A 13,752-nucleotide genomic window follows, 5' to 3' on the forward strand; every position below is an offset into this window, starting at 1 on the left:
AAAAAAACAACACATGCCCCATTATAAGGGTAAAAAACAAAGAGGAAAGACTCAAACAAGTGCTCCAATGGATTGAACAGGGGGAGACATTTCATGATGTACTTTTCACCGATGAAACAACAGTTGCTCTGGAACAGTTTTCAACAATGTCATTTTGTAAAAAGGGGAGAGATGTGGATTGTTGACCGGGGCGGGAGACATTCGGGAATGTGAGTCTGATAAAGAATGAATAAAAGCATTTTATTAAAAACGCATTTGCGTTTGTCTGGGTGCTGACAAAGTAAAAAACAATTACTTTTTGACAATGAAAAACTGTGTGTGTCTCTGTCTCTCTCGTGTTTCGAAATCCTGTGGCTTTTGAAATTTACTGGGGGTGGACCACATCGGTAAAATTCGATGGGTCCAGAGGCAAAAGTGCCATGCTTTGCAATCTCCGAGAAACCATTAGTAGCATGGTGAATCGGAGAATCTCAACACTTACTTTGTGCGACTGGAAAAGAATTTGTGATCGAATCAACGAAATACTTCGAAGAAGGAGGCGCTCTTTTCCCCTAGTCTAACAGTATGTCCAGAAACAAAACATTCCTGTTAAACAAGAGGAATGTAAAAAACAAAATGGTACAAAAGTAAAAAAAACAATTTCTTTTTCACAGTGAAAACCGGTGTGTGTGTCTCTCTCTCTCTGCTGGCGCATGGGTGTGGTGGGGTGCTGTGCCAGCAGTACAAAAAATTAAAGTGTCCCTTTCCATTCAATGGGTGTCTGAGTCGCTGTGTTCCAATGTCATCGAGCTAAAGCCAGCACAAAGCAAGAACTGATCAATGCGATTTACAAATTCTGGGAGAAATAACTGACCGAACAAAATTGCAACCATTTTATTAACAGGCTGTTTCGTGTTCTTCCTAGGATTGTTGAGTGGGGCGGGGCGGGGCGGGGGGGGACATTCGGGAATGTGAGTCTGATTAAGAATGAATAAAGCATTTTATTTAAAACGCGTTTGCGTTTGTCTGGGTGCTGACAAATTAAAAAACAATTACTTTTTGACAATGAAAAGCTGTGTCTCTCTCTCTCCGCTGGCATTTGTAATTTAATTAATTAATTGCTTACACTAATATAGCACTTTATCTGGACACTCCACTCAAAGCGTAATCATTTTTATTTTTAAATACATTTTAGCAAAGTCATGTACCATAAAAGTATGGTAATTAATACTTTCGCTGGAGTTTAAATAAAGTCGATGTTTTCTCTTTTTGGCTAGACTTTACTATCTAGCCATGAGATAAACAATAGTTTGTCATTAAACAACTTTATGTTTATTAATCTTCCTTGTTATGCACAGTGAGAATGATAATGTAATGAGAATTAATTTAATCAGAGTGCTCATAAATTGTGCTAGGAAGAAAACAGATAGGTGTTCTGAAAGGTCATATATAAACAGGTTTTCGATGGAAAGAATGATAGTGTAACGATGACGGACACAAAAACTCAGACTTGGGGAGTTAAAAGCTGCCTTTCTTTTCTTCTCTGTCACCCACCGCCTGCCTGCCGGCAGTCCCGCGCCCCACCCAGAGAGATCTCTTTGATTAAATTAATTCCCATTACATTACCATTCCCACTGTGCATAACAAGGAAGATTAGACATAAGGTTGTTTAATGACAATCTATTGTATATCTCATGGCAATAAAGTCAAGTCTACCCTAAAAAAAGTCAAGTCTAAGTGTCACATGCTACTATTTGTGCATGAACATAGTCATACTGTTACATATTTCTTTAGATATGTGATTGCATGTTTTTTTTAAATCCCTGGCGGGACCGGGCATCCATAAGAATCAAGTTAAAGGTTTCATTGCGCTTTGACAGAAACCAAAGAGAAAAGTGAACAACTTTTTGTTTAAGAGAAGAGTCACAGGATGGGCTGGATTTGAACACACAATTTCTGGTTTACAAGGCAGGAACATAGACCACAGTACCACCTGCAAAGGTCACATGAGAAGTAGTGAAACAGCCCTACACATACAGAATCAACAGACGTTGTACAGCATGTACTACTGCGTTGCAGTATATGAATATAATTATATCGTTATTAATTTCTTTAGATATGCGATTCCATATTATATTAGCAGAAAAGCTTAAAACTACCACTTTTTATACCTGCTATTTCACATGTTAGTTAAAGACTTCGATGCTTAAAATGTTTAGGGAGAAATGGAATACTGGTGTGTATTTTTTCTTTAAAGTACCGATTCCTGGAATCTGAGTGGCTGACACCCTTCTGAAGTGGTACCATAATCTCTGGTATACGGAAAAGAAAGCGTAGATAAAAAAGCTTGGATTCTCATGTATCTTATACAAGTATCTTTTAATACAGTCTTTGCTGTGCTCTTGAGGATCCTTGTGATATTTTGCGCTCTGGTTGAATGATGCGTTGCAGTTTAAATAATTTTCGTTGTTAGACATTATGAAACGTTCTGTTAAAAGCAAGGGAGTTTTTATTATTGTTATTGTTGTTATCAAAAATGACTTAGAATCGATCATGTTGTGATATTTTGAAATAAAAAAGTCAATTGATTGTCCATAATATTGCTATTCTATTTTTTCGAAGAAATCTTTGTTTAAGGAGAAGTCCAGCACCAGTTGGATTTGAACACACAACCCAACAGTTAGTAGTCAGGCATGTAGACCAGTAGACTACAAGGGAAGTCACATGAAAGGAGAAGCGAAACAGCCCTACACAGCCCTGTCGCAGTACACTAATCATAACGTTATTAAATTCTTTAGATATGCGATTCCATATTATATTCCCTTTTAATCAAATTCAGGTCCTATTTAAGTGATTTCTTGATTGAGAACAGGTGTGGCAGTAATCAGGTTTCCTTGTGTTATCTTTGTCTAAAACTTCAATTTGTTTGACGATCTGAAACATTTCAGTGTGACAAACATGAAAAAAAAAAAGAAATCAGGAAGGGGTCAAACACTTTTTCACACCACTGTATATACAGTATATATTTTATTGAAGTTCAGTTTGTTTGTGTGCCTCTTCAGCCTGGACTCCTGTGATGGTCACTGCCACTGCCACTGAAATGCTCTGGGATCCCAGTCCGACGCGTAGTTGCAAGATAGATCAGGAGTTTAGGAGCTTTTCCAGCTTTCTGTTGGTACCAGCTGAGGCGATCATTATTGTACACTGCAGGACTGGTCTTACAGCTAACAGTGACTGTCTGTCCTGGAGCAGTCAATATTGTAGGAGCGTGGGTCACAAAAATCTGTCCACTAGATTCTGAAGATGAAGAAAACATTGCAAAAAGTGGGAAAGTATTGAAAATACCAATTTATTCTGTAAATCAGTAATACATTATATGATAGACATACAGTATGAAAACAGAATAAATTAATAAGATATTTATTATGATGCTTTAATATTTTTTATTTTTAAATTAACATAAATCTTGATTTCTTCTTCACATAATACAAAAATGTTTTAAATTCTATAAAATATCCAAACCCATTCCTACCCTGATCAGTGATGAGGAGTGTCCAGATAAATATGATGAAGAAAGTCATTGTTCCTGTGGGTTCTGTTACCATGAAGCACAGCTCTCAGTCTGGAAGTGTTAAACTCACAAGGCTATAAACACTCCCAGAAGTGTCTTCTATGCAAATTATCTTTCTGGGTTAGGCTGCATTAGTAGCCAGTCAGTGCTAGAAAAACAGGCTTGGTGCTGCGTGATGTGACAGAGCAAGATGAGCAGTTTAACATTAACACTCCCAGGACAGCAGGACTAGACAGAAAGCAGCTTTATAAGGAGCAGAGGATTATACACAATCAGCTGAGTCCAACTTGAATGGAGTGGAGTGTGGAGAGTCTGGTTAAAGCAGTACTTGGTTTTGTGTGTTCAGGTACAGCAGGATCAATAGTTGAACTAAAAACATATTTTACAGAGACTGAAGCATGCAAATGCACATATTAAAAACAGTCATGCAACCCACATTTTATATAAGTTTACACTGTCACAAATCCACTTATCAGCTATGTCCGCATTTCACCCAACATAGCTGGAATGGGGTGGAGTGCAGAAAATCTGGTTAAAACTGCACTTGGCTCTGTTTGTTCAGATGCAGCACAATTACTAACTGCACTGACTTAAACACTCTTAATACTTTTGGGGCAATACAAGAGAGGCAAAATGTTCAGTTCAGATCTGACAAAATACCTTGTTATATGTTTGTGGTCCCATGGGACATTCCTCACAGTGTTGAAGGAAAGACATGTTTTATCTATGGGGCTGGAGAGACACTGAAAACTTATTTTAATGTTCATGGGGAGTGTGCTCTCTCTTTGCATGACAGTCTTCTGTTCTTCTATATAACCGACAGTTGAAGGGGTCAGTCCTCTTTCTCAATTGTGTCTGTATTAAAACCTCAAACATTCAGACCCTCAGGTCTAAAGTTTCCAACTCCCTCCCTCTCCTCTTTCTATTCTCTCTTTATTTTTGTATCCAGGTTCCCAACTGGGGGGTAAGTGAAGCTCACTTCTCCAACATCAGGATTCAGGGCCAACATGAACAGTTTAGCATGAACACTCCCAGGACAGCAGGACTAGACAGAGAGCAGCTTTATAAGGAGCAGAGGATGAGATACAATCGGCCGAGCCCTTACTCCACTCAACACAGGTGGAATGGAGTAGAGAGTGGAGAGACTGGTTGAAACTGCCTTGCTAAGATATAGCAGGATTATTAATACCCAGTGAGTTTTAAAGGTTAAACGCACTACAGGAATTAAAACAAAAATTGAACCCAACTTTTTATTGAAGTAATTTTTTTATAGCAGAGGTTGAAATGTAGAAATGCACAGTTACAATGTGTTATGCGCCCTGATAAACCATCATATATTTAAGAATGATGTGTGTAATTATATTAATTCATTTTGGCATCTTTTACTAAAATCTGTTCTCTAGATCTTCTATACCTGGAATACCTGGAGTAGTGGTAGCAGTAGTTAGAACTCTTCTTAATCCTCATCTTCAGTCAATGTTACAGCTCTGCTTAGTGTGGGATTATAGGCACTGTAGCACTGGTGCTATGTATTTACTTGTACAAGCAGGCGCTGGAAGTGTTCCTCATACTGTGATAATTGAATAAACTTAACAATATGAATACTGAAGATTAATGGTGTATCTTACTCTAACCCTTGCTAATCATTGACTTTTAACTTCATGTACTGTAAGGGGTATACAGTATGATCACCAGCTATAATTCCTATGCATGCATATTTTGGACGAGTTGATCAGTATCATAGCATAGTCCTTTACATTAAAGAGATCATAGTAATGACTATGCAGTGGGTGTAAAGCCATGGATTCAGCAATTATTCATGATTATCATTGAAAAGTATTAGTGTGAATACATTATGTTCACCCTGGGCCTTTGGTGTCATTTTATTCTCAAAGTCCTTCTTATTGATCCTCTTGTGTATGTTTGAAACCAGCACTGGGGAAGTTAGACAACAGTTGTTAAAAAAATTAATTAATGAATTAAATTAATTACATTATATTAAATGAAAGGTGAGATTCACTTTACAAAACATCTTTTTGTTTCTGGGTTCATTCTATCCCACAGTCTGCACCCCAAGAAACCCTCAGAGATGATTCAGGTCAGGTACATGGGAATAAGCATTGAATATCTGTGTATTGAAAAGACAGAATAAAATCAGAATAAAATTTGAAAAAAAGTAAATTTTTGAAAATCTAAATTTTAAAAAATAAAGTTGCTTCATGAAACTCTGAAAAGTAAATAGGGAGCAGGAACTTGTTTGTCACATCGATTTATCAGCACAGCTCTTTTCCCGAGACAAGAAAGAAGAAAGTGAAGCTCCACTGGAACCCAGAGGTGAAGATTTGAAAATTGGGGAGGGGGGTTTAGGGAAAAATCAAAGCATGGTTTGAAACAGGGATGACCAACATCCACCCCGAACACAAGCTCCATGGCTTGGTAACCCAGACATTTAAGTTTCAAGGAGACTTTTTGCGGAGCAGCAGCAGCAAAGAGAGGACATTAGTTAGCCAATATGATAAAAATGACTTCTTTTTTGTTTTTTGTTTAGCACATTTGAACATTTTCAAAAACTGTCCAATCCCTAGTTTGTCAGGCATTTTTTTTCGCCGTGGGAGTGCTCCCACTTGTGCTGGTTTTAGTGCCTGCTGACTGGATATTACCCCAGCGCTTTGTCATTAAAATTGGGTTTCCAATAATGTGGAAGTGAACTCTTGTTTTCACGTCTACTATAACAGACATACTGTAATCTCCCTTGCTTTTAACCAAGCATATCATAATTTCTAAGAATGAAAATGATTTAAACTATGTGACACTATCATTCAACGAGAGCACAAAATATCACAAGGATCCTGCAGAGTGCAACAAAGACAGCAAAAAAAAGCCTATGCAATTGATTTGATTGACAGTTATTTATCAGTCAGCGCATTGATATTTCTTTATCACACAGTAAAATGTCAAAATTCCTTCCAAGGTGTGCGTATATCAGAGAATATAACACAGCTTCAAAAGTGTGTCAGCCAATTAGATTTCAGGACCGGAACTATCTTTCTTATAATTAGAATTAAGGTGCAATTAAAGATTTCTAATAATCTTTGTGTACCTTGACCATATAACCTGGTGCCTGCCTGTGTAAATACTCTACATAGGAATGTAGCTAAAAAGCTTGTTATCCTTATGATCTCAGCCTAAGAATGACCTGGTGGTTTTCACATGTGGGAAAGTAAGAGAGATGACTTTGTCTTCTGGATAACGATCCTTCCTACAACAGAGGCGATCTAAACTCCCATGATGGATGTCCACTGCTAGTGCCTGGATGTCTAGTTGAGAGCCATAGGTACATCTGGATCTGATCTTTAAAGTCACAGGGCACGTTCAATCACCCAAAGGAAGATCCACCGATGAGTGACCTTTAAGGTGGGCCCTAGTGGTAAAACCTGATGACATCTCAGACAATCACCAACTTCTGATGCGATACTACAAAACTGTAACTCAAGTCATTTTCCATTGGTTAACTCACTGACTCAATCTCTTCATCTAAACTGGCAAACTGAATTTTCAACCATGGGACTGCAAGCAGTCCGAGTCAGGACTTAAACTTTTCTCAGAGAAGCCAGACTGAGAGAGTGTGTCAGTAAAGTGCAGAATTCCAAGATATTCTTCCTGAAACAGAAGAAATATTCTGTTTGTAAACCCAACGCTATCTTCGACGATCAACAAAATCAGACAGCTAGACTCTTTGTCGACATCCAGAATATCCAAGCACACACTGAATATTAACTATAACACGGAATGACCTAAGTTCCTCTGTTGCCTACCTTGCAGATATCTAGAGGAAAAACTGTGCACAAACTGCTTTTAAAGACCAAAGTAAAATATCATTATTCACATCATAATTCTCAAGGGGTGTGCTATTATTCCAAACACACATTTGATGTTTAGTTCATGATAGTTAATGCATATTCACTTGTGTCTGAGAATATGAATATGATTTAGTTTTACGACACTGATACAACCTACGAGCTAGACTGTAAAACATTATCATCTCTGCATATTTTAACTCTGAAATTATTAACTCTTTTCTTTGTAATCCCCTTGTAATCAGTCATTCATATCACAGCAGATCATTTCTCAGATGTATTTTGTTACGCTTGTTTGTTATGCACGTATTGATAATACTGTATTAATAAACTGTATGTTGTATATTCGGAATTCCTGCATGAGATTGTAAATTATGATGTTTGATTGGTTTCTAAAAGTCGTCAAATTGTCACGGGAGCTGGTCCTGACTCCCAGGTAGTGCGTACTTTAGACCCTATGCAGACGCTATAATCCGGAAGTGACTGGAATAAGACCTCAAGGGAAACACAGCAAGAGCAGGACGGGATGACAGACGGGGGGGCGTGACGGCTGTGATCTGGTGACAAGTCCTAAGGCAGTCCAAAGGGGAAATCGGGTCACAGTCCAGGGTCCAGGAGCTGGGAGATCCAATCCGAGACAGACAAGATTAAAACCGGAATGGGATCTGGAACAGGAATAGTGACAGGGATTCAGGAGGATAAAAACAGTAATGAGGCCAGGTGCTCCGAGCCCTGGACTCAGCAGGTCAGGATGCCTGATGAAGCCTATGCCGTTGGGTCCCTCCATGATCCGCTGGTATGCGGGCTTCTGGGCGTACGCATTCCAATGCAGAGCGTGGAATAGTGGGAGTGCCAGGCTTTAAATAATAACAAGGAAAACATGGACAGCTGCACATAATGAACTAAAATAGGAAAGGGTCGGAGCGCCCTTTAGAGGAGGGATGACGATCGTGACACAAATCCTCTTGCAATTTGCTGTTACAATTTCTAATTGTAACAGCAAATGAAAACCCCCATCTCCACCAGTGTGTATCCCACCATGTGCCCGGTGCTTTGCAGGATAAGCTCTGGGCCACAGAAGCCCTAAATTGGACAAGCAATTATTGAAAGAACTTGAACTTGAACTTGAACTTGAACTTTATTGCCATATGTAACCGGTACTGGTACAATGGAATTCTTACTTACAGAAAGTCTCTCGATAGTTGTGATATGATGTGAAAAAGGTACAACGAAGGCCTGTTTACTTCTATTCTTTAACCTGTCACAATATATTGGTTTGGTTATTATCAGTTTTTACTTCAGCATGAGAAAAATATTTTATTTCCCTTCATCTTTTCCTCAGCACAGACATATCTGTGTGATCCTACAATTTAAATCTAAATGAATATTATAATATTTTAATTTCCAAGTTGTTGAGAACAGCTCTACTTGCCACCATTTCAGACTACTTCTAAACAAAAAGCTGAGCTCCTCCATGGGCTATGTCCTGTGTCTGTAACGAACAGTTCTTTCTGGACCCTATGCGTACGACACAATCTGACGGAGTGGGGAAACACTGGGAAACGTCATGCAGGAATACGGGGCTGAAGACAGGGGGTCGTGTCCAAGTTGCGCTGGTGCACGGGGGAGGTGTGGCCGAGGCGAAGAATCCCAAAGAGTAATCCTTAGAGTATCCAAAAACACACGAGAAAGTCCAAAACCAGAAGATCCATTAGAAGAAGGAATTAAAAACCATGAAGGCCGGGTCGGAACCGGCGGACGGGGAACAGGAACGGGAACAGGAACAGAGATTAAAACCTTAACGGGACCAGGCGCTTCCAGGTCCCGGACTCGCACGATATGGAAATCAGATGCAGAGCCCGGATGAGCGTCAGCGCCTGGCTTTTAAGGTGGGCTGGGAATAGGGAGCAGGTGCATAGAATAAAGTCTTAAGTGAAAGGGCTGGAGCACCCTTAAGGAGGGGGAACTATAATCGTGACAGTGTCATTACTTTCAGCCTCAGCTTCAGGTCGCAGCTGACCTGCTGAGGGAGTTATTTCTATGTGTGTAACACTGGAGGGAGAGACAGCTATTATTGAGCTCATGGTAACTCTGACAGTAACAATCTGTTGCATCTTCAGCCTGTACTCTTGTGATGGTCAGAGTGAAGTCAGTCCCAGATCCACTAACCCTGAAATGCTCTGGGAATCCAGACTGACAGGTAGTTGCTCCATAGATCAGGAGTTTAGGAGCTTCTTCAGCTTTCTGTCGATACCAGGCTAGTCTGTGCTTGGAGTCATAAACGTACACTGCTGTTCACCGGATTACGAAATAAAAAAAATCAAACAGCATATGGTAAAATATTTGAAACAATTCATTAAACACTTATTTACATAATTTAAACTTTCAGTGTTTTTTTTTGTTTTACACTTAATAATTAATTATTAGCACTTTAACTATACTGATTTCAGCACAAATGCTTCATTTGTGAACTGAGATAGATGAGTCAAACATCCTCTTATAGTTTGTAACATGTTTTTATGTTCTTCTGACTGTATCTAGAAGGAGCTGTTGTTATTTAACACTATACAGGCACTTACAGTAGCTAGTTATCTAGTTACCTGCATTTACATACTAGGAGACACAGTAGTGATACCTTCTAGTGCAGTTTTAGAGTCAGGGGCAGGAGCTAAGACTTCTCTGTCTCTGTCTGCAAGTCATGTAATTGAAAGACACTGCTGACTGCTAGTTTACTTTTAGATTATGTTTGTTTCTGTTTGCATACAGTAATCTTGCTGTATCTGAACACAAAGAGACAAGACTGTCAATTCCATGAGGAGTATAATCTTTGGTCTCTTCTGCCCAAAGTGAAAAAAGACCCTATGCGTAGTGGCGGAACAGGGTTTAGCCTGGGTTCAGCTGTCCAGGAAATGCTATATAGAAACCTATGCCCTCAGGCCACGGACATGGAGCGACCTGGTGCTAGGCGAGTCTCAAGAAATTCTAAACCTCAATGCTGTGTGAGGAGGAAAGTGTGACCCAGAAATATATAGCCCCAGACAAAGACACAGCGGATGGACAAGCAAAGTACAGGGAACTAGGGACAGGACAGAGTAGGAGCGCCCTCCAGATGTAGAGGGCATGACAATATCAGGACACAATGTTGTGTTGCAGATTTCCCTAGGGGGATTGGAGCTGCCTGACAAGGTCCACCTCCATTTTCATTAATATTTAATTTATACGGCTCTTCTCTTGACACTCAAAGAGCTTTACAGGGAATGGGGACTCCCCTCCACTGCCACCAAAGTGTAGCCTCACCTGGATGATGCAGCAGCAGCCAAAGTGTCCCAGGAGGAGGCCATGATGAGTAGAGGACATGGGAAATTTAGGTAGGATGCCAGGGGTAACACCCCTGCTCTTTTCAATAAACACGCTGAGATTTTTAATGACCATAGAGAGTCAGCACCTTGTTAAGGTCTCATCCGAAGAACGGCTCCTTTGTACAGTATATGTTGACTGTCACTATACTGGGGCATTAGGACCCACACAGACCACAGAGTTAGCTCCCCCTACTGGTCCAATTATCACCTTTCCAGCAGTAACCTTCTTCTCTTCCAGGAGTTACAGGGTGATATAGCTGATATACTGTATCTCAGACTGTGTCTAAGTGTACATAATGTAAACCCAGAGAGCAGTGTGTGCCTAAATGTTTCTGATGTAAACCCAGAGATCAGTATTTGTATGATCTTAGAGCTTAGAGCTGACAATGCTAATGGTGGTGCCCACTACGTTCAAAACTGGTCAATTAACTTCAATAGCTAGTTAACTATAGTATAAGTGGAACGATGGTTTGTGACATAGAGTCCCTAGTTGGCAATAGGAAACTGTGGAGAGACTGTAGTTATAGGACTAAACCACTTGGGGTCGCAAGTGAAGGGTTGACAGGGGTGGATGAGGTTCTCAGCTGAGTGTGGTCAGCAGAGTAAGGCTGATGAATCTCTAAAGAGGTCTGAGGCACAGACCTTTATAAACATGCTCTTTTCACGACAATGATAGACAGAGTAAGTCTGGACATGAGTATTTTTGACAGCTTCTGTGTTGAAAGCACTAAAAATCAATTATGCAATCTCACGTTTTAGAGAATTCAGCCCTTAGCCAGCCAAGGGAAGACAGATCGAACCTCTGTCTGAGTCATAAACTGTGCAGCCCTAATTAAACAAAAAGCCTGTATTTACTGTAAGTGTTTAGCTTAAGTAAAATGTGATTTTAAGTAATAGCTGTTTATTAATATTCCAATAGCTGTAGAATATGAAATACAAACTGTGTATTTGCAAACTTCAGTCTCTGTTAAACATGGTATCACCTCCACCAGTAATGTGTCTAAACACACAGAGCCAAGTGCTGATTTAACCAAACTCTCAACACCCCAATCCATTCATGCTATGCTGAATGGAAAAAGGTCTCAGCTGATTGTGTCTCATTCTCGTTTCCTTATAGAGCTGCTCTCTGTCTAGTCCTGCGGTTCTGGGAGTGTTCATGCTAAACTGTTAATCTTTTTCTGTCACAACAAACACCACCAAGCCTGTGTTTCCAGCACTGACTGGCTACAAGTGCTCCTAAAGCCAGGAAGACAATTTGCATAGAAAAGACACTTTGCATTGGCAGTACATGCTCTGGGAGTGTTTATAGCCCTGTGAGTTTAACACTTCAAGACTGAGAGCTGCCCTTCAGGGAAACACAACCCACAGCAACAATGACCTTCATCACTATTTTCATCTGGACACTCCTAGTCTCTGCTCGAGGTAGGAATGGGTCTGAAATATTTGATGAATGTAGTTTACAACTATAGGTAAAAATGAAATGTTTTGTATAAAACAGGAAATCAATTAAATTTTTTAACGATATTTTAATGATATTTACTACTTTCTCATTTGCAGAATCCAGAGGACAGGTAACTGTGACTCAGACTCCAGCAATGAAATCTGTTTTCCCTGGACAGACAGTCACTGTGAACTGTAAGACCAGTGCAGCACTATACAATAACAGATTCCTAGCCTGGTACCTAAAGAAAGTTGGAGAAACTAATAAATTCCTGATTTATGCAGCAACTATGTCAGACTGGGATCCAGAGCGTTTCAGTGGCAGTGGATCTGGGACTGACTTCACTCTGACCATCACAGGAGTCCAGGCTGTTATTAATACTACTAGTAATATCTTCGGTAAAGGCTTTTATGCATAAAATATTTCTGCATCATTAAAATATTTATGATAAAGGTAGGTTGTGCACTTTTGTCCAACTGAGCAATCGTACTTTCATAAAATATACCAACTTCTTAATGACTGATGATTAACATGCTGTAATACACAGTTTAAATTTAAAAGCTTAAATGCTGTACATGAGAGGTTAAGCTGTATTGGCTCCACCTGGCGGTTTTACAAGGTGATTCCGGATACTTTCCGGCATGACGTTAAATGATGCGATACACCGGGTGATACCGCGTTTTGATGCGACACGCCACCGAGGTATACCACGAAATACCCCACCCGTTTTGAATGGCTGCATCTGTATATTCTCATGTACGGTTAGAATGTGTTCATTGTCTTCCAATGAAAGACAAGTTCCTTTTCGCCGAAGTCGGGAGACATTAGAAGCTTGCCACACCCGGACTGTTAAACCAACGCATTAGCACGGTAAAGCTATCCCATTGAGGAGCCGGGCAATAATTGTTGCGTTCCTTGATTTTCTGATCTGCAAGGCCATTTGGCTGCAGCGAATGTGAATTCTGTCTGGCATTGCCAGATTGTGAAAAAATAAAAGTATTTAAATCAAGATATGGGTATACAGGTACAGACTTCAAGCTGCACCACTTAATGACTTTGGTAAGGAGACGGACTGTGGCCAAATCATGAAGACTCTCTCACACCAAATAATGAAGATGAAAAGAAACGGGAAGTCAACATGAGACATTGTACAGTATTTGCGTTAGTCTGACATCGATAAGAAGAGTGCGCAGAAGGCTTGGATGGAGATACAAAAAAAACAACACATGCCCCATTATAAGGGTAAAAAACAAAGAGGAAAGACTCAAACAAGTGCTCCAATGGATTGAACAGGGGGAGACATTTCATGATGTACTTTTCACCGATGAAACAACAGTTGCTCTGGAACAGTTTTCAACAATGTCATTTTGTAAAAAGGGAAGAGATGTGGATTGTTGACCGGGGCGGGAGACATTCGGGAATGTGAGTCTGATAAAGAATGAATAAAAGCATTTTATTAAAAACGCATTTGCGTTTGTCTGGGTGCTGACAAAGTAAAAAACAATTACTTTTTGACAATGAAAAACTGTGTGTGTCTCTGTCTCT

The 13,752-nt window shown here is 39.8% G+C and overlaps 1 long non-coding RNA gene across 1 annotated transcript; it reads right to left on the reverse strand.

Moving 5' to 3' along the window:
* Nucleotides 1-2,993: 2,993 nt before the first annotated feature.
* Nucleotides 2,994-3,596, reverse strand: LOC148815928 (uncharacterized). The gene is made up of 2 exons (XR_016086047.1): nucleotides 3,512-3,596; nucleotides 2,994-3,276 (listed from the first exon to the last, which is right to left on the reverse strand). It is a non-coding gene; the product is annotated as an uncharacterized LOC148815928 (long non-coding RNA).
* Between the last annotated feature and the right edge of the window lie 10,156 nt (nucleotides 3,597-13,752).

This window comes from Atractosteus spatula, chromosome 24 (assembly GCF_055471065.1).
Source record: "Atractosteus spatula isolate fAtrSpa1 chromosome 24, fAtrSpa1.hap1, whole genome shotgun sequence".
Taxonomy (NCBI): Eukaryota; Metazoa; Chordata; class Actinopteri; order Semionotiformes; family Lepisosteidae; genus Atractosteus; species Atractosteus spatula.